A 19,751-nucleotide genomic window follows, 5' to 3' on the forward strand; every position below is an offset into this window, starting at 1 on the left:
TGTGCATAAACAAATTCAACGAAGTGGCAGGTTGTCACTTTTTATTTTGTTTTAAATTTTTTGTTTCTTTAAATCTTGATTTTTGGATCCTAGTTGACGAAATGTATCAAACATCTAAATTCAATATTACATTTTGCAGAAGAAAAGGAAAAAAAAAAATTCACTCACATAAATATACACAGTTTATATACAAAACTTATGAAATTTTACTTTCTCTACGAAAGGTTTGCAATATTTCAATAATAATTTATTAAAATTTTTGCAATTTTATTGATATTTTTGTAGTGCATAACATTGTTATAATACTAATTAAACCCAAAATCATAAGCAAACATGCAAGTTCTTCATAGCAACAAGCAACAAAATATCAAAAAAATCCATGTCCATAGCCGAAGGTATATCCATGTGGGGTCATGGACAGACCTAGCCCAGAAACCTTAACATCTTGAGAAGCACCTCCAACATGCCCTCCCATGGAACTTGACCCAGCTTCAAAAAACCTCCACGGGTTCGATTCCTCCATCTGAATCTTCTCGCTTTGCTTCGCAACATTCTTCTTTAGATCCTCCATTGCAACCTTCAATTGCTCGAGTTGCTGAAGTCCAAGCTCGCAAACCGGTGCTTCCCACCAACACCCGTCTCCGCTAGCTTTCCTCATCTTGTTAAGCTCTTCGCCTCTTTTCTTCTCTGCTTCCAACATATCAAGTGCTTCGGTAAGTTGCAAGTTGAGGTTGCTAACATTCGCATTGCAGTGAGCCTTGACAAGTTGGTGCGAGCCTGAATTGGGTGGAGAGTTTCGAGAGAGAAAACAATCTACAACAGTGTCAACACAAGGGTGGCCAAAAGAGAAGGCCTTTTTGCCAGGAGAGAAAACGATGATGGCAATTTCAGCACCACATAGGGTGCAGAGTTCGCTTGCCTTCTTGAATAGCCCAGAACGACGCTTTGAGAAGGTAACGATTCGGTTGCTTTTATTTGACATTCTTGTCATCGCAATCTTCTGACGGCCTCTGCTCTTCCTTTCCATGGCTGCAACTGATGAGAAAAAAAGAAAAAAAAATTATTAGAGAAATAGGGAATTGAAAAGGTTATTGTCTAATGAGAGAAACATGAGAGTATGAGTATATATAGGGTGACTCCATATATATATCTTTAATTTACTCTCAAAGTTATTGCATATTTCCTTCCTTTTAGGTTTTAATACTATATTTTACATGCCATTTAATTTAATTACATGTTTTGGGGTAAGTTATTCTGTCTCAAAATTTCCATATCCTTTTACTCTCTCCTACGCTAACAACTACCCAATGTGATATAAATCTCAAAACAAAAATGAGTGTTGAAACTTAAAAGCATAGCGAAAGCATGCAATTTTGTTTTCTCTCAAAATTAGACTGTATTTGGGGCCTCATAGATTGTCAAATTATTTATTTTTTTCCTTCTTTGTACAAATGCAATCAATCATAATACTTAAATGTTTATCACTAATCCAAGTATATAATCCTCACTAAGGCAATATAATTTTTTTTTGCAAAGTAATATCGTTGTGATACATCTGTTATACCCAATATACTCTTATTTATGGCCATAGATTGCCAAATAGAATGTGATACAAAAGATGGTGAAGTAACAAGAGGAAACAAATCGAACAATGTCAAGTCCATAAGCATTTCCTCTTCATCTTCCTTAAGCTTCCTTTATTGGAAAAAAGAAAATTAAGAGAAGAAAACCACACACACATATAAAAAGTGCATAAATTTATTATGGTTACATTACTATATATTACCATGCTAATTATTTTGTTTTACCGCATTTTAATCGTGTTTTTTTAGTTGAACCATCTGTAATTTTGAGTCCTGTAATCACAAATAACTCGGTTGTATATGGAAGTGACAAAAAGATAAAATACGAGAGAATAAACTCACGTGGGCAATAGTGGAGGGCCCTCGAGAGTATATTAGGCATCGTTTGGCAAATTGAAGTTTTAGTCAAAAAGTCGAAATCATTATAAGTTGTCATATCGCTCTCTTTATTTTTCTATACATCTTTTTATAAAAAATCAAAAAATTACTAAAATAACATGTTACCAAACCAAGCCTAACTAAGTTTGAGTGACTTAGAAAAAGTCTAGAACGACGTTTTGAAAATGTGAATTGCAAGTGATTTTTTATCTCTATTTTTGCGATTTTAATCTTTTGGCGACCCATGCTTGGTTTCTTTGCCATGGCCAAAATATTGAAGAACTTTTCTCTTCCCGCAAGAGAGAAAATAAAAATTCACATTTACCAGGGATATGTTTAGATGAAACAAGAGCAATTTAAAGGGACTTGAAATTTACTCATAAAGCTGGCCAATATGATTTTGTTTTCAACTTTTGACTGTCAATTTATTAATCTACTGATTTGAGAGTTATAAAATCTTATGCTCTTAATGCATGAGATTTATGAAATCATTTTTTTCTTAGTTGGCATGATAAGGAGCTAGTTGGCTTTTCATGTCAAAGTCAAATGTTTAGTTGTAATCAAGCAAAAATTTCAAAAAAATCTTCATGGGATAATGTTATTTCCTAATATATTTAAAAGAAACTCACAAATATTCATCTTGAAGTCAACTAATTATTTTATGTGACAATTGTAATTTGTTTATCCCTCAATAATAATAATAATAATAATAATAATAATAATAATAATAATTTAAAAAAATAGTGGATAAACTATTCAAAATTTTGGGGTAAATACAAAATATATATGTGTATATATATATATTCAGAATTTGATCTTTATAACAAAATAAATTTTAATTTTTAATTTTGTCAATTCAAATCATAATATTTTGATTTGAATTTAATATAAATTATTTATCTATAATTGTAAACTAAAGTCGATAGAAAATGAGTATTTCAGCCATTAAATTTAATGTTGGTGTACATAAAATGTTTAAAATACCATTTTTTTTTATTGTGTTTAATGACTAAAATATCATTTTTATCGATGGGTTATATTGAAAATAAATAAAAAAAATTAGAATTTAAATTAACAAAATTAAAAACTCGTTTTTTTTTTTTTTTACAAGAGTCAAACTCTCAAACACTTTGTTTGGTTTGAGTTCTTTTAAAATATTTTTTAGAAAAATTTATTTTTTTTATTTTTCATATTTTTTTATTTTTACTGATTTTTTTTAGTATTTTAAGAATTTTATTTTAAAATTTTTAGACACACCTACCATAAATATACTTAAAAAGTATAATTTCTGTGAAAAAAATCTTTAAAAATTTTACTAATTACCAAAAATACAAAAAAAAAAATTCAATATATTTTTCATATTTTTTTATATTTATTAATTATTTAAAATATTTTTTTCACAAATATTTTACTTTTTAAACACATCTAAGTAAGATAAATCTAAAAAAGTAAAAAAAAAAAATGCTTAAAATTATAAAAATATTCACTAAAAACAAAAATAACACAAAAAATAAAAAATTCAATTTTTAAAAAACTTAATTCAAAAAACTCAAACTAAACACACTAAATAATGTTTTGTATGTGTGTATGTGTGTGTTTTATGTTCGTAATGTAAAATTGGTCAGAAAAGTTGGAGAAAATGCTTTAAAATATACAAGTAATTATAAGGTTTTGTACTAGGCGGATATATTACTTGTAACAGTTGTGATTTGATTAATTGAAAATAACATGAAAACCTTGTGCACCAATTTATCCATTATTGATTTTCCTATTTAAAGCTTCTATTACTAACGCTGTCTTCTATACAAAATGATGACATTTTTTTTATTATAATTTAAAAAATATAAAATTATATCATTTATTTTTTATTTATAGAATAGATATGATACACATTCTTTATAATGTTTCGCTTTTTGAGAATTCTACTCATAGCTATACCATTGTAATGATTACTCATACCTTATGCTTTTACATCATGTCGCAAAGTAATTCAATAATAAAGATCACAACGCTGCACAATCAATAGGTAGAGATCAGGATATCAAATGTTTCCTTTGGCATTTTCATCAAGTTGTAGAAATTTAATTTCAATTTTTCTTTTCTTTTATTTTCCTTAAAATAGAAGGTGTGTGTGTCAATTTCTGACCACACTGCCAACTCAGTATTCAACTGGAGAGCAGTGACAGAATAGATAGCACCTGAGTGACCTGCAACAGAAAGAAGAGATTCTTGAGGTGGTTCGTCCACCCGAGGACACTCTAATAATCAAGTCACTTATCTCCCAAAGATAGATAAATTACTTAACTCACTATTCAGAATATAAATTGCGTATCTTAGACCCATTGGGAGTGTTTCTCTTTTATAGCCAACTCAATCCTAGTCTCAATAGAAGCCTAACTTCAATGGATTTCTGCTCAGTGTTTATCTTAGACTCTCCAATAGATAAAGATAAACTCTCTAAGAGCTTTATCCTTATTCAAGCTGAGATCCTTCCTCATTCTAGGACTCTTGTCTCTTATCCGCTTATCCCGGACTCCGATATCTTCGGAGATAACCTCGGCCTAGCCGAGATCACCTCGGCGTCATGACCAGGACACGTGGCACCCCGGCTGACACGTCGGCGTCACCTTGGCCACGTTTTGGTACTCAGAAAATATATCCCCACAACTGCCCCCTAGGTTCTATTACATCGGCATTCTGAGGTGATGGAACTTATATCGTCATATCGTATATAATGTCGGCTATCTTGTTGTATCATCTATTTACCGATGTCATAATTCGTCGGCTTCACACGACCAGGCCCTGTAGTTTGTCTCATCAAGGTTTTTAGAACCAATAACCTAGTTTATTTATTTAGTCGAGATCTTTCTACCAGCCGAGGTCATTGCTTCATTAAACCAAGAACTCTACGAGTTTTTATCACGCGTATGAGCTGTCATGCAAAATAAATCAACCGTTTTTGCTAAGTGTCTTCCCTTTCCTGGATCGTACTCGATACGCGCCTGTAAGTCGAATTTTTCTTGCGTGCGCCGTCTGACGCATACGTCGTTTTAAGTACATTAATTGCCTCTTTGCCGCCGTTTTTGTGTTTTAGACAAAACGTCCTTCCTCTCTCCATCTTTTCACTTTACACCATCGTTTCTGAAGCTTTTTCTCTTTCTAACTTTTTCTCCAAAATCTGTCATTGTTCAAGCTTTCCTAGCTCTGCAACTTTGCTCCATTCACCTCTTCCGGCGTGATTTTCACCACTCTGTCGCTTTTGCACCCGTCGTCTGACTTCGGCGATCCCCACACCGACCTCACTTTTTCTGGTACGCCACTGTTCCTCCTGGTTTCAGTTCTTGATTTACCTCGAACTCTGTCATTTTTGCGAACTTGCTCATGTCTTCGATCATTTTAAGCTGTACCTTAATTTTCACCATGTGTTTGAGTATGTTTGCTTCGTGATTCTGTTTTTGCCCAATCCTTTCTTGAATATTCACACATTGCTCACAAATTTGTTCACTTTTGCCACTGTTCTTGGCCTTGTACCCTTGCACACACTCTGTCACAGTGTTCTTGATGATTCACCACTATTCTTGATTCTAAATCATTGCTCTTGTTTGTGTTTTCTGTATTTTTCTCCAGATTCTTGCCTTCAATCTCCGTTTGCTTAGACTTAGGTTTGAGATTTTCCCTAGAACACACGAATCTTAAGGAAAATTGAAACGAATCCCCCTCTGATCTTCACAAATTCTTACCCCGTCATGAACTTTAGGTTTTGCCGAGGTCTTCTGAGCCTTTACAGAACACTTTATTTCCAATTTATACACCTTCCCCCTAAGCCGACATCATGGGTATGTAGAAGTATAAGGTAGACACCCCGATCAAATTAGAATACTTTAGGCGGGAGTTTTCCATCCCTGCCGACGTCCACCTCAGGTTGGCAGGGGAGGAGGATTCCATTATGCCCGATGTGAACCTCATGTCTTTCCCAGTAGTGGCATTTATCAAGTGTGGACTTAGGTTTCCACTTGACTCCTTCTTCTAAGAAATCCTTCATTACTATAAATTGAACCCAATACAACTTGCCATCAATTCTTACCGACTTATCAACGGTATAATAGCCTTAGCCAAACAAAAGAATGCTAGGGTTACTCTTGTCGCTATCCAGTACTGCTACACTATGTGTCGCCTAAAATCAGAAAAAGGCCACATCTATTACCTCAAGCCGAGATCCACTGAGTACAAGCTCATTGCTGACCTCCCAGACTCAAACAAGGGTGCTGGAGACGATTGCTTCATCGTCTCGGGCAATTGGGAGTTTCAGCCAAACGATGACCTCCACCTTTATCCCCTAAACCGAACAGTTTTCGAGGAAGGAGATGGTAAGGGCCAAGTGTCACTTTTTCTTGCTCTCTTTTTTAAAGTTTTCAATACTTTGTTCTAACGTCTGTGCTCTTCCTTTTGCAGTTCTTCCCCAGCCACCAAAGGGCTTTCGCAAGTCTTTCTTCCACAGCAAGGACTTGAAGAAGCTATTGGATTTGCCAGTCCACAAGCGGAGAGCCCCTCTGCTGCTCAATTTCATTCATACTTACAAGTCGGTTCTTCCCGACGTTCCAAAGAAGAAGAAAAAGAGTCAGTCTCCTCCATCCGCCACTACTCCTTCCATCACTTCAATATCTTGGCCAAATCAAGGATCGACCTCTGATCCAGCAGAGCAGCCGTCAACCTCGGCTCCATATCTGATACCACCATCTCAACGCCAACGCCGCCGTAGAAATGCAATTTTCACCAAGAAGGGTCGCAAGAAAGCTGTCGCTGATGATCTTCTAGCCGACATTCCTGACTCAGTTGATGCTCAACTAGCACAAACCCATCCTCAACCAAAGCCAACCCCAAAACGTCTAAAGAAGGCCCAGCCCAAGGCAACGGTGACTCAAATTGATACTGAGGACACCTTGCCAATTTCTAAATTAGCCGAGAGCGATATGACCCCTTCTGCTGCCGAGAAGAGCCCCGCCGATGCCCAACTATCCGAATCCACTAGATCAAAGAGGCCGAGGTCATCCTCTACGACAACCCCGGGGCCGTTAAAACATGATTCCCCCTGGGCCCTGCCAATTACAATCGACAACAAGTCGGTTAAGGCTGGTGATAGTGCCAACAACATTGAGGTCGGCGTTGTCTTTTCCACCGCCTTGCTGTTGCCCGAAGATCTTAATCGTAATGCTCAGATGAGCGAATACGAAAATTTTGCTTTGATGCTACAGCATTCCGTTCAAGTAAGTTCTATATACTTGATATTTTTCTTTCTTTCTCTTTTTTACACTTAGAAAATTTTTAATAACTTCTGCTTTGTCCATTTTTCTTCAGGCGATCCAACACGTCCACTCCTTCTCAATGTAATTTTTTGCGAGAAGAAAGGAGTTGACCGACAAGACTAGGGAGGTTGCTAGTTTGCAGAAGGCCATAAAAAGGGCCGAGGCAAAAATAAAGACTTTGGCAGACCAGGCCGAGGCTGCTGTCAAAGCTAAGGATGATGCCGAAGGAAAAGCGAATGCCGCTGAGGCCATTAACAAAGTTCTTGAGGCCCAAAAGAAAGAGGCCGAAGAAAAGACGGCCGAAGCCCAAAAAGAACTCCAAGATGCCCTGGCCACAAAGGAGGCCGAGATCAAGGCAACCGATGAGAAGGCATATACAAAGGGGGCGGCCGACGTCAAGGAGGATTATAAAAAACAAGTGAAGCAGGCATGCAATAAGGGTTTCACCCTTGGTTTTCTAATGACTCCTCCTTTGTCCATTTTTCTTCAGGCGAACCAGTACGTCCACTCCTTCTCAATGCAATTTTTTGAGACAAGGAAGGAGTTGGCCGACAAGACTAAGAAGGTTGCTAGTCTGAAGAAGGCCGTAAAAAGGGCCGAGGCAAAAATGAAGACTTTGGCAGACCAGGCCGAGGCTGCTGTCAAAGCTAAGGATGATGCCGAAGAAAAAGCGAATGCCGCTGAGGCCATTAACAAAGTTCGTGAGGCCCAGAAGAAAGAGGCCGAAGAAAAGACGGCCGAGGCCCAAAAAGAACTCCAAGACGCCCTAGCCACAAAGGAGGCCAAGATGAAGGCAGTCGAAAAGAGGGCATATGCAGAGGGGGCGGCCGACGTCAAGGAGGATTATAAAAAACAAGTAAAGCAGGCATGCAACAAGGGTTTCACCCTTAATTGGTTTCACCCTTGGTTGGATGGTCGCTCTAAAAAAGCTTGACATCCCCGAGGCCTCTCCCCTCAAGAAAGCCGACGTCCTACCCTTTCTATTCCCCTCTACTCCAAGCCAATCCGAAGACGATTCTGAGTCTGAGGAGGAAGCTTTGGTGAGGAAGTCGAAGGAAGCTGCTGGGGCTAAGTCCCTTACTCCAAATGAGCAAGTCCTGGACTTAACTCAGGATAAGGAGGGTAAGGAGGTCTCCAAGGATGCTACTCCTGAGAAGGCAACATCGAACGTGCCTATCGCCGACAAGAGCCTCGACCAAACCCTTCAAGAAATAGATGCCGAGCTCACGACTGAAAAGGCTGCTGAGATGTCTTCTCAGCAGTCTTTCGAACTCCAGACCCAACCAGCCGGAGGCACTGAAGAGCCTTAGCTTGATGTTTTTCTCCTTTGTACTTTTTTTCTTTCTTTGAAATAATGTAAGCTCTTTATGTGGCCGACATTCCATCTTTTGAATGTAAATACAACTTCTTCCTTTGAATGCTTGTATGTTTGTCTTCCCTTTACTGCTCTTAGATGACTCTTATACTTAGAATATTTTGTATATCTTCAATGTACACCTTAACTGTGTAATCTTCTCGGGGTGAAATACCTCGGTTATACCCATCAACGGTTTACATTGGCAAGTACATGAGTACTTATTTTAATACAACCTTGGCTTTAACTTGTAAATTTTTTCACAAATTTCAACAAGTGTTCAATTCAACTTCAGCTTGTAAATTTTTCACAAATTTCAACCAGTGTTTAAGCATGACCTTAGTTTAACTTTATCTTGTAAATTTTTTTCAAATTTCAACAAGTGTTAAACATGATCTCAGTTTAACTTCAACTTGTAAATTTTTCTCAAATCCGAACAAGTGTTAAACATGATCTCGGTTTAACTTCAACTTGTAAATTTTTTACAAATTTCAACAAGTGTTAAACATGATCTCGGTTTAACTTCAACTTGCAAATTTTTCACAAATTTCAATAAGTGTTAAACATGATCTCGGTTTAACTTCAACTTGTAAATTTTTCACAAATTTCAACAAGTGTTAAACATGATCTCGGTTTAACTTCAACTTGTAAATTTTTCTCAAATTTCAACAAGTGTTAAACATGATCTCGGTTTAACTTCAACTTGTAAATTTTTCTCAAATTTCAACAAGTGTTAAACTGATTTTAGCTTGTATATTTTACCTTGCCAGGAACCATTTTCTAACTTTCTCCCCCCTAATGTGAACTTAAGTTCCACTTGGGTTCTCATTATGCATGTATTCCAGAAACATCATCAACTATCTTATCAGTCACAAGTGTAAAAAATCAAGCTAAAAATTTATTTATTACTTCGGCTAATAACAAAGAACAAGAAAGTCTAATGGTAAAAAAATTTCAAATTGCAAGTATTCCAGGGCCTTGGCAACTCTTTGCCTTCATTATCTTCAAGCCAATATGCCGCATTGCCCAATACCGAGATGATTCTATAGGGTCCCTCCTAATTCGGGCCAAGCTTGCCCTCTCTGGGATCCTTCTTATTGCCCTCTCTGGGATCCTTCAATTCGGTTGCTGTGATTATCCAGGACTTGTGTGAGGAGATTAGATCTTGAGGGGAGGACTTTGTATTAGAATCCTCCTGTCTTGTCTAGCTGCATTGTTTTGGTATTTCGTTTCATGTGTGGAATCCTAGCATTTTTCAAAGGATTGGCAATTTGTAGAGAGATATCATAAGATTTGACTCCTTGGATTCAAAATCTCTGGTTTGTGGGAGAATACTAGTGCATACCAGAGTTATGGAGACCATTAACTCTATGGTGTCTGTGGAATGTAATAACAAGAAGTTTGTTGTATCAGTGAAAGAGAGGCTGTCTAGTTTGGATTTTGCGAAGGAAATTGGGCAGAAATGGGGTCTCAGTTCGCTTGTCGATCATCGGTCGGAATCTTCAGTAGCCGGCGGTAGGAGTAGGAAGGAGAAGAGTCATAAAGAGATGGAGGGTAATGATAAGGTGGTACAGGTTCATTCCTCCCAGAAGGTAGTTGGAGCTATTGCGTCTGGCATGCATGGGCATTGGGACTCGGTGTCGGCTGTGAATGAATCAAGATCAAAGCATACTTTTCAACGGGAGGATTGTGATCGTAAGAGGGGAAGTTTTTTGAATAGTGTTAAGCTTGCTAGTGAATTGGGTTTTGTTAGGTCTTAGGTGGGTTTTATGAGGAGTATTAGTAGATCACTTGGGCCTCAACCTGGGCTGAATTTGGAAGTTGTGCTAGGTGAACCCTCTTTTGTTGGACCCAAACTTGGTAAAAGATGCACTATTACTAATATAGAGGAGATGGGCTAGAACATGGGGGTTAAGCCTTGTAATATTAGGGAGAATTTAGAGGCAGGGGTCACAGAGGGTGATCTAGCTAAATCGGTGGATGTGGGCATATCTGGAGGCATTCTTGGTGATGTGAACAAGGTTAATCCGCAGACCAAGTTAAAGCTCAGGGATGTCAGGAAGGGCTGTAAGAATCCGGTTCGGTTGAAAGTGATTAAGGGCGTCTTGAGACCTCCTGGGTAGAGGAACCGCAATCAGCAGACCAATACTAAGAAGGGAGCCTCTCTTAAAGTTGCAATTACGGCGTTTTCGTTGGCTTCAACTTCAAAGTCGGGGCCTAGTAGTAGTAGAATCATTCTTAATGAAGCTCAAGCAACTGTGCAGTTGGGAAAAGCTTTGGGTATTGACTTTGATGATCATGAAGATGTTGTGCTTAACACAATTACCGACTTAGAAAGGCAAGATATGGCAAGAATTGAGCAAAGGAAGAACCAACAAGTCAGGTAAGTTTTGCATGTTTTGGGAGTGTTGGAGTTTTCTATTAGTTATTATGCATCTTTTGTCCTGGAATATTTGAGGTTTGGGGAGGGAGGTTAAAAAGAGAAAAATTAGGAAAGTACTTAAAGTTAGATATGGTGTTTTTTCAAGAAACTAAGAGAGAAGTTATTAGTTCTGATATGGTGAGATCCATTTGGCCTTTTGATAGTTTTGAGTTTTTGGAAGTTAGTGCAAATGGCTCCGCTGGTGGTCTTTTGTGTGTTTGGAATCCTAGAGTATTCAGGCTTCAGGATAATTGTTGTAACAGGAACTTTATTGTGTTAGCTGGCAAGATCAAATCTGAGTTTGAATGTGTGTTAGTCAATCTCTATGCTCCTAATGATGTTGTCAAGAGAAGGGATTTATGATATTTGTTTGTCAGGATCAAACCATTGTTTCCTAAACCTTGGTGTATTGGGGCGATTTTAATGAGATTAGATGTTTGAGTGAAAGGGTTGGTTACTCTAGGAGAAGTGTGGGTATGTAGGATTTGAATGAGTTCATTGATAATTTTGAAGGAGTGGAGATGCCAATGTTAGGGAGAAAGTTCACTGGGAGCAATTCCAGTGAAAATGGAAAATGGAGTCGCATTGATAGGTTTATATTAGACACAGATTGGCTTGTTATGTTCAATTTTAAATGCTGGGGGCTGTCTAGGTCAGTGTCTGATCATTGTCCTATTATTCTAAAGAAAGATAGTAGCGACTGGGGTCCTAAACCTTTTAGGTTCTTGAACTGTTGGCTTCTCCATTCAGGTTTTTTGCCTATGGCTTAAAAGGCTTGGCTTGAAGCAGGGTTTGATGGGTGGGTTGGGTATAGATTGTCCAAAAAGTTAGGTTGTTTAAAGAAGCATCTCAATGAATGGAATGTATCTGTATTTGGTAACCTTACATCCCATCTGAAACTTGTTGATGAGGAGTTCTATCAGCTAGATTTGCTAGCTGAGTCTAGAGAGTTGGTGGCAGCTGAGAAATCCAAGAAAGCAGAGTTTCAGGGAGTCAATTTGGAAGTTAAGTAAGAGGTTAGAGTGGTTTTGGCTCCAGAAATCCAGACAAGACTGCGCTCTTAGAGGTGCTAAAAATACTAGGTATTTCCATTTGATGTTTAAATGTAGGCAGAACATTAATCTCATTAACTCAGTGGTAGCAAATGGAGTGGTGGTTGATGATCCAGCAACAGTAAAAAAAGAGGTTTGGAATCATTTCAAGAGTGCTTTTTCAAAATCATGGAAGGTCAAGCCAAAAATAAGGGGTATATTCCAGACTTTAGTTGGTTCCCAAGTTTTTGATCTGGAAAAGGAGTTCACAGAGTCTGAGGTATGGAGTGCTCTGAAGGTCTGTGATGGGAATAAGGCTCCTGGGCCAGATGGTTTTAATCTTTTGGCTATTAGGAAGTGTTGGAACTTTATGAAAGGGGATATCATGCTATTTTTCAAAGAGTTTTTTGCTAATAGAAAGTTGTCCTCTAGTCTTATTTCTTCATTTATTGCTTTTATCCCCAAAAATGATAATCCTAGTAGCCTCAATGACTACAAACTAATTAGTCTTATTGGCTCTATGTACAAGATTCTTGCCAAAGTGCTTTCTAGAAGGTTGAAATTAGTTCTTCCATCCATTATTAGCCCTTCCCAATCAGCTTCTTTGGAGGGGAGATCCACTCTTGATGGGGTGCTTGTAACAAATGAGGTGTTGGAGTGGTGGAAAAGTAAAAAGAAGAACTGGGTGATTATTAAAATCGATTTTGAGAAAGCGTATGACTGTGTCAATTGGAATTTCTTATTTAATTTGATGGAAAGTTTTGAATTCAGTCTCAAATTGAGGAATTGGATTAAAAACTGTGTTACTAATGCTAGAATCTCTGTTTTAGTTAATGGTAGCCCTACAGAGGAGTTTATTGCTGAAGGAGGTTTAAGGCAAGGGGATCCTCTCTCCCCTTTTTTATTTAATATGGTTATGGAAAGTCTTAATATTTTGATTTTGAGGGCTAGAGAGTTGGGTATTTTCACTGGGGCTGTTATTGGGACTGATTTGGTAAAGGTGTCACATCTTCAATTTGCAGATGACACAATCTTGTTCAGTGAGGCCAATTAGGAGGAAATTCTTTGTATCAAGAGGTTGCTTCGATGCTTTGAAGTTGTTTATGGACTTAAGATTAACTACAACAAAAGTTCAGTTATTGGAGTTAGAGTGGATGAGGACATTCTGGACCAGTTTGCTGATATACTCAATTGTTCTAAAGATGTGCTTCCTATTTCTTACTTGGGGTTACCTCTTGGTGCTAGTCCTAGACTTAAATCAACATAGGCCCCTGTTATTAGGAAGTTTAAAGTTAAGCTTTCCAGCTGCAAGAGAAGGCATCTGTCTTTTGGCGGGAGATTATCCTTAATTAAATCTATTTTGAGCAACCTTCCTGTTTATTATTTATCTTTGTTTAAGATTCCTGGAGGAGTTACTAAAGAATTTGATTGAATTCAAGCTTCCTTTTTATGGGGGGATCTGACCTTAAGAAAAAGGTACATCTGGTTAAATGGTCTGAAGTTACTAAAGATTTAAGAGTTTGTGGTATTGGTATTAGAAGGATTAGAGATGTGAATCTATGTCTACTGGCTAAGTGGTGGTGGAGGTTTGGGTATGTGGAGAAGACCCTTTGGAAAGACATTATTTGCAATAAATATAAGTATGCTCCAAAGTCTTGGTTGCCTCCAACTGATCTTCAAATTAGTGGCTTTAGAGTTTGGTCTAACATATTGTCAGTAGATGTCCCTAGGCCTATTTTCTTTGATTTCCTGCACTCCAATATTAGTATTGTTTTAGGAGATGGCTCTAGATGCTCTTTTTGGAATGATTCCTGGATTGATGCTGGATGTTTGAAGTTAGCTTTCCTTAGACTGTATATGCTTTCTCGAGATAAAGAAGCCTCTGTTTTTGATATTTTCAGTAGAAGGTCGTCATCTTCTAGGTGGGTGTTAAATTTCAGAAGAAACCTTTATTCTTGGGAATCTGTAGATTTATCTGCTCTTATTCATGTGCTTAATTATGTACCAGAGTTAAGACCTGGTGTGGAGGATAAATTGGTGTGAAATTTTGGTACCTCAGCGGTATATTGTAAAATCAGCTTATGAGTGGCTTTCCTCCATCGACAGCTCAGGTTTAGTGGTGCCTAGGTTGCTATGGAAGGGTATCTCTCCTCCAAAAATGCAGTTCACATGTTGGTTGGCATGGAGAAATGGACTTAAAACATCTGTGTTTCTGCAGAGTATTGGTGATCTGGACTGCAATGGTTCCTTTTTGTGCTGCTTTTGTCATTCATGTGCTGAAGATGTCAGTCATGTCCTTCTTCATTGTCAGTTTGCTTAGAGTATATGGTCTGAAGTGGTAAAGTGGTGGAGTTTGGTGTGGGTTGTGCCTGAGAATATAACTCAGCTTCTGGATTGGTAGAGCGGTTATAAATTTAAGAAAATGCTTAAATGTATGTGGAATGCAGTACCATCTGTGGTCGTGTGGTATGTGTGAAAGGCTAGGAATGAAATCAAGTTTGCTGGTTCAAATGTTAACTGGTGTGGTGTTTGTGAGTCCATTAAGTTGCACATTGCTTTTTTGGTTAAGTATCATACTAAGGGGGTTGCTTTTTCAGTTAATGATTAGCTTTATAATTTGAAATCTATCGGGGGCTTTGAGGTGTGGTTGATGTTGTCTACCTCTTTGTGTTAATGCTGTCTATCTCTTGGTTTGTTGCTGCTCTATGCTGTTATACTGTTGTGTTGTTTAGCTGCTGCTGCTACTGTGTTGTTATATGCTGTGTTGCCCTGCTTTGGTTTTCTGCTAGTTGGTTTCTCACCAACTAGCTTTTGGCTAGTGTTAGCACATGATTGGGTGACTTTCTTGTGCCAACTTGGTTGGGATGAATAAAGTTTATTATGATACTATTAGCACTGCTTTTGTTTATCTTTATCTTTATTGATATAAAATGTAATGATTTTTTCCTTGGTTCTAATTCAATAAAGTGCTATTTTTGCTGATCAAAAAAAAAAAGTAATTCATTAATAAGAAAATTTTAACAAATTTATATAATTTTTAAGGTGCATGGTTAGGGTTAGGGTTAGGGATGCTCATGAACTTGAGTGATTCGTTAAGATCAACCGACCGATTCAATACACTCACATTTAAGTAATTTTGATAGTATGAAAAGCTGGATGTGAATAGAAATATTTTAAATTCCCTTATATTCGGACGGATGGTGAATGATTGGTCACCCAACCTAACCCGATCCTCCAACCCTCTTTAAGAAAATGATATTATGTTTTTATACTTTGTATGTTGAAAAAATACATTTTACTTAGTAATAATATTAGTTATTTATAAAATTTGAAAATTTGACCTTTATTTTAATTATAAAAAATGAAGAATAAGTCTTTTAGATTCAAATAAAGTCCAAAATAGTAAAAAATTACTCAAAAATAAATAAATAAATAATAAATAAAACATAAAATAGTAAAATCTAAATCGCCAAATCTATTCGCATCCACCCACCAACCCGTATGGTCCACTCAATCTGCATCCGCTAACTAAGCTGACGAATGCAGATTGAATTTTTCAAATCTGCCTAAATTCAAATGGATGATAGATGAAAGGTAATCCGACCCAATCCGATCTATGAGTACCTAGTTAGAGTGTCTCCAATGATTTGTCATTGGAGCTGCCATTGCTATAATATAACAACAGTTGTGCTCTAATGGTGAATATGGTAGCTATCAAAGTTAACAAATGTTAAAACTTGTGCCAAAATTGATACAAGTTTTGGCAGCTGTCATATTCATTAACTCAACTAAAACCAACCATTTCTCTCCCTATGTCCTTTCATTCCTCCTAGCAAAACAAATAAATTTTTACAATATCGTCATTTTTGCAGAACCAAATACAGAAACTGGTGTGTTGGGGAACACACTAGTTTCTGTGTTTGATTCTGTCAAAATGACATTTGACCATTGGAACACATTGCTATAATTCTACTATTTTCTACTATTCATTACCAAATAATAATAATAATAATAATTATAATAGTAATATTATTATAACATTTGTCATTGAAGATCCTCTCGAAATTGTCATATTATTCAAAAGATTTAAGTTTTAATTCCTAGGATCTCTAGTCAGTCACCCACATCATATTAAGAAACAAATGGAATTGTCCTATTATTGAAAAGATTAAGTTTTAATTCCTAGAATCTCTAGTCAGTTACACACATCATATTAAGAAACAAATGGGAACTCGCTGGACAAAAATAAAAACAAAAAATTTGAATCTGGCAGTTATACCATGCCATCGGTATTTTTATTTAATAATTTGTTATTATTTATTGTATTATGTTTATGTGGTAAGATATTCATTGAAAATGGGGTCCACCCGTCATACGTAAGTTTCATTGGTGATTTCAAGTTATCAATATCATCATAATACTGAAATTTTATTCAAGTCGCAAGTTCATGATGGACTAATAGTTTTATGGTATTTTTTTTGGAAAAATTACAAATCATAGACATTTTTTCAAAATAATTATATATTCACAAAAAAAGTTTTTAAATTTAATTATTAAAATTTGTAAAATTTACCATTAATTTGGAAATTATTTTTTTCAAACTTGCACTGATTTGTCATTTTTCCTATTTTGTAAAAAAAATAAAAAAACAAAGGTGAATTTCAAATCAATGTATAAATGGAATAATAATTACAAATTAATACTAAATTTTATCAATATTAATAATTAATATTATAAACTTTTCCACACATAAAATAATTTTTTATAATTACCACCTGCAGTTAATTTTTCCAAAAATAAAAATATTACGTCTCAGCTATCATCCCTTGAATGAAATACCATATTATCTAGTTAAAAAGTGATATATGTGCATAAACAAGTTCAACGAAGTGGCAAGTTGTTACTTTTATTTTGTTTTAAATTTTTTGTTTCATTAATCTAGATTTTTGGATCCTATTTGACGAAATGTATCAAACAACATCTAAATTCAATATAACGTTTTGCAGAAGAAAAGGAAAAAAAATTCACTTACATAAATATACACAGTTTATATACGAAACTTATGAAATTTTACTTTCTCTGCCAAAGGTTTGCAATATTTCAATAATAATTTAATAAAATTTTGCAATTTTATTGATATTTTTGTAGTACATAACATTGTTGTAATACTAATTACAACAATCAATTATACTAAATAATGATGCAAGATTAACATTATGCTAGTACTTAGAATAAACCAATCTTAAACTAAGAATTTGTAAACATACAAATATTTTCATTCACTACATTCCAGTCCTTTTTTTTTAAACAAATAATAATAATAATAATAATAGTAATAATAATAATAATAATAATAATAATAATAATTTAAAGCAAAGAAGACAATGACTCTATTATGTAACTTGCTCAAATAACATAATTGATCATCAATATTCAAATGATATATTTCATAACCAATTAATTGTTTTAATATATATATATATATATATATAAATTCTTTGTAACTCTTTACAAAAGTTATGGGGCTAATCAATTCACAATTCAAGTCTCCCATTATATATTAAATGACATTTATGGTGAATTCTAAATTAAACTATGAAATAAATATTAAGGCATTTACCCATTGTAATCTAATTTATATTTTATAAATAGCAATCCTATGGAAAAATACCATCCCATCTTATATTTATAATAATTCATTATGTAATAAAGTAGAGCTAAATAAGTCATAAATATATGTATGGCTGTGATATGACCAAAATCATTAACCAAAATTATATTAGACTAATCATATTTACAAACATCATTGCTCGCACATAATTTGTTTTTTTTTTTTTTTAAATAAAAGAAACCACATAAATTTCCAATCACACACTACATTAAACAATATAATTTATGGGATATAGTAAACCCTCAAAATATTTGTAACCACAACATCAACAAGGCCAATGGCCTTTAATTCACTAATTGTAAAATTCATGACACACTTTAAATTTTAGCAGTTGCAAAATAATTCAAATCTTAATTTTGTCAATTATGAAACAAATACAAATCACAAACAGATCAAGTAATCTAATGTTATCAAACTTTTATCATTTATCTACTCATATCAAACCTATTATCACACATAGTTGCATACATTCTATCATGTCTCAAAAATCACAATACACTTTTAAGTTTTTAACAGTTACAAAATTTATAACACATTTATTCTCATAAATCTTTATTTCCGTTTAATTACATTAAGATTCAAATACTAATATTCAACAGTCACATGCTATCACTTACATATGATAATGGTAAATCAAAGATTGAGTACTAAATTAAATATATGCAACTATTTCACGTACTACTTAGCAACAAATTTGAAATGTTATTTGATAACAATTATATTCCATTTCAAGTTATTTTAATTTAAAATCCTTGACTATTACTATTATTTAACATTAACATTGCAATACAATATCCTCAATATTAACCACCAATGATTAAAAGCTACCAATTGCATACACAATAAAAATTTCAAATATGCTATAATATTATTTATCATAGAACATATGACAGAATTATAAAAGCCACTTAACCATCATAAAAGTCTAATTTCAAATAACCTTACATATGAAATTTATATTAATCATTCTCTAAAGAATAATGTTTCACAAGTTAAACACAAAACTACTTTTTCCTTATATATATATATATATATAAATGATTATAATAACTTTATGTTGCCAAGAGATAAGAATTAATTTTCTACAAAATAGAGGAAGGCTCAGAACTACATATAACATAAACTCATGAACCAAATAATTTAAAAGGAATTACTTAACAAACCAATTTTAAGCTACATATCTAGTAATAAATAATTTAATAAGGCCAAGTTTGGTTACCCAAAAATAATCCATCTTTTTATCTTTTTTTCTATCACATCACCTCTTTACTTTTCTACACATTTTTTTGTAAAAAGATAAAAAGTACACTTATTTACGTCATCCCAAACAATCCTTAAAAATAGAGATATATAGTTGTGAGATTCTACAGACAAAGATACCAACTAATTTTGCATATGAAGAGTAACGGAAGACTTTAAATTCAACATGTACCAAACATTTGTTTTCCTTGACATTTGAAATAGATATATACATATATATATATATATTTAAAAAAAACCCAACGGCTTTAGATTGTTAGAAAAAAAAAAAAAAAAAAAACTATACACTAATATAATTTAATTAATAAAAATGATTAAGAGATTTACGATAAATAAAATATGAAAGCAAATAAAGTCAAATAGAATAAGAAAGAATTAGCCTGTGAGATTGAGAGGCATGTAGTCACTACCCTAAAGCTATTGTTCCTCCCCATGTAAAGATACAACTAGAGTGCAACGGCTCCAAGATACAACCCAAGTACTCACAGGAGAATGTGAATGAGTTACAAACTATAGTTGCCTAGAAATACACAAAATAGATAAAGTACTCTTATCTTAAAACTCCATATCACATATATACATATGTCTTCTTGCGATTTTTATCCATCATACATCCTTAGAAAACAGAGGAATATATCTAAATGAAAATCTCATAACATTTAATCATTTCATAATTATAATAATAAATTTTAATAATATCTTTGTAACTGAAATATTTAAAATCAATATTAACGGTCAAACAAATTAAA

General features: G+C 34.6%; 1 pseudogene; it reads right to left on the minus strand.

Annotated features, from left to right (window-relative positions):
- Nucleotides 1–367: 367 nt before the first annotated feature.
- LOC114296010 (agamous-like MADS-box protein AGL62 pseudogene) lies at nt 368–1,027 on the minus strand (annotated as a pseudogene).
- Nucleotides 1,028–19,751: the final 18,724 nt, after the last annotated feature.

Source organism: Camellia sinensis, chromosome 9 (genome assembly GCF_055761805.1).
Source record: "Camellia sinensis isolate YWXY chromosome 9, ASM5576180v1, whole genome shotgun sequence".
NCBI classification, from domain to species: domain Eukaryota; kingdom Viridiplantae; phylum Streptophyta; class Magnoliopsida; order Ericales; family Theaceae; genus Camellia; species Camellia sinensis.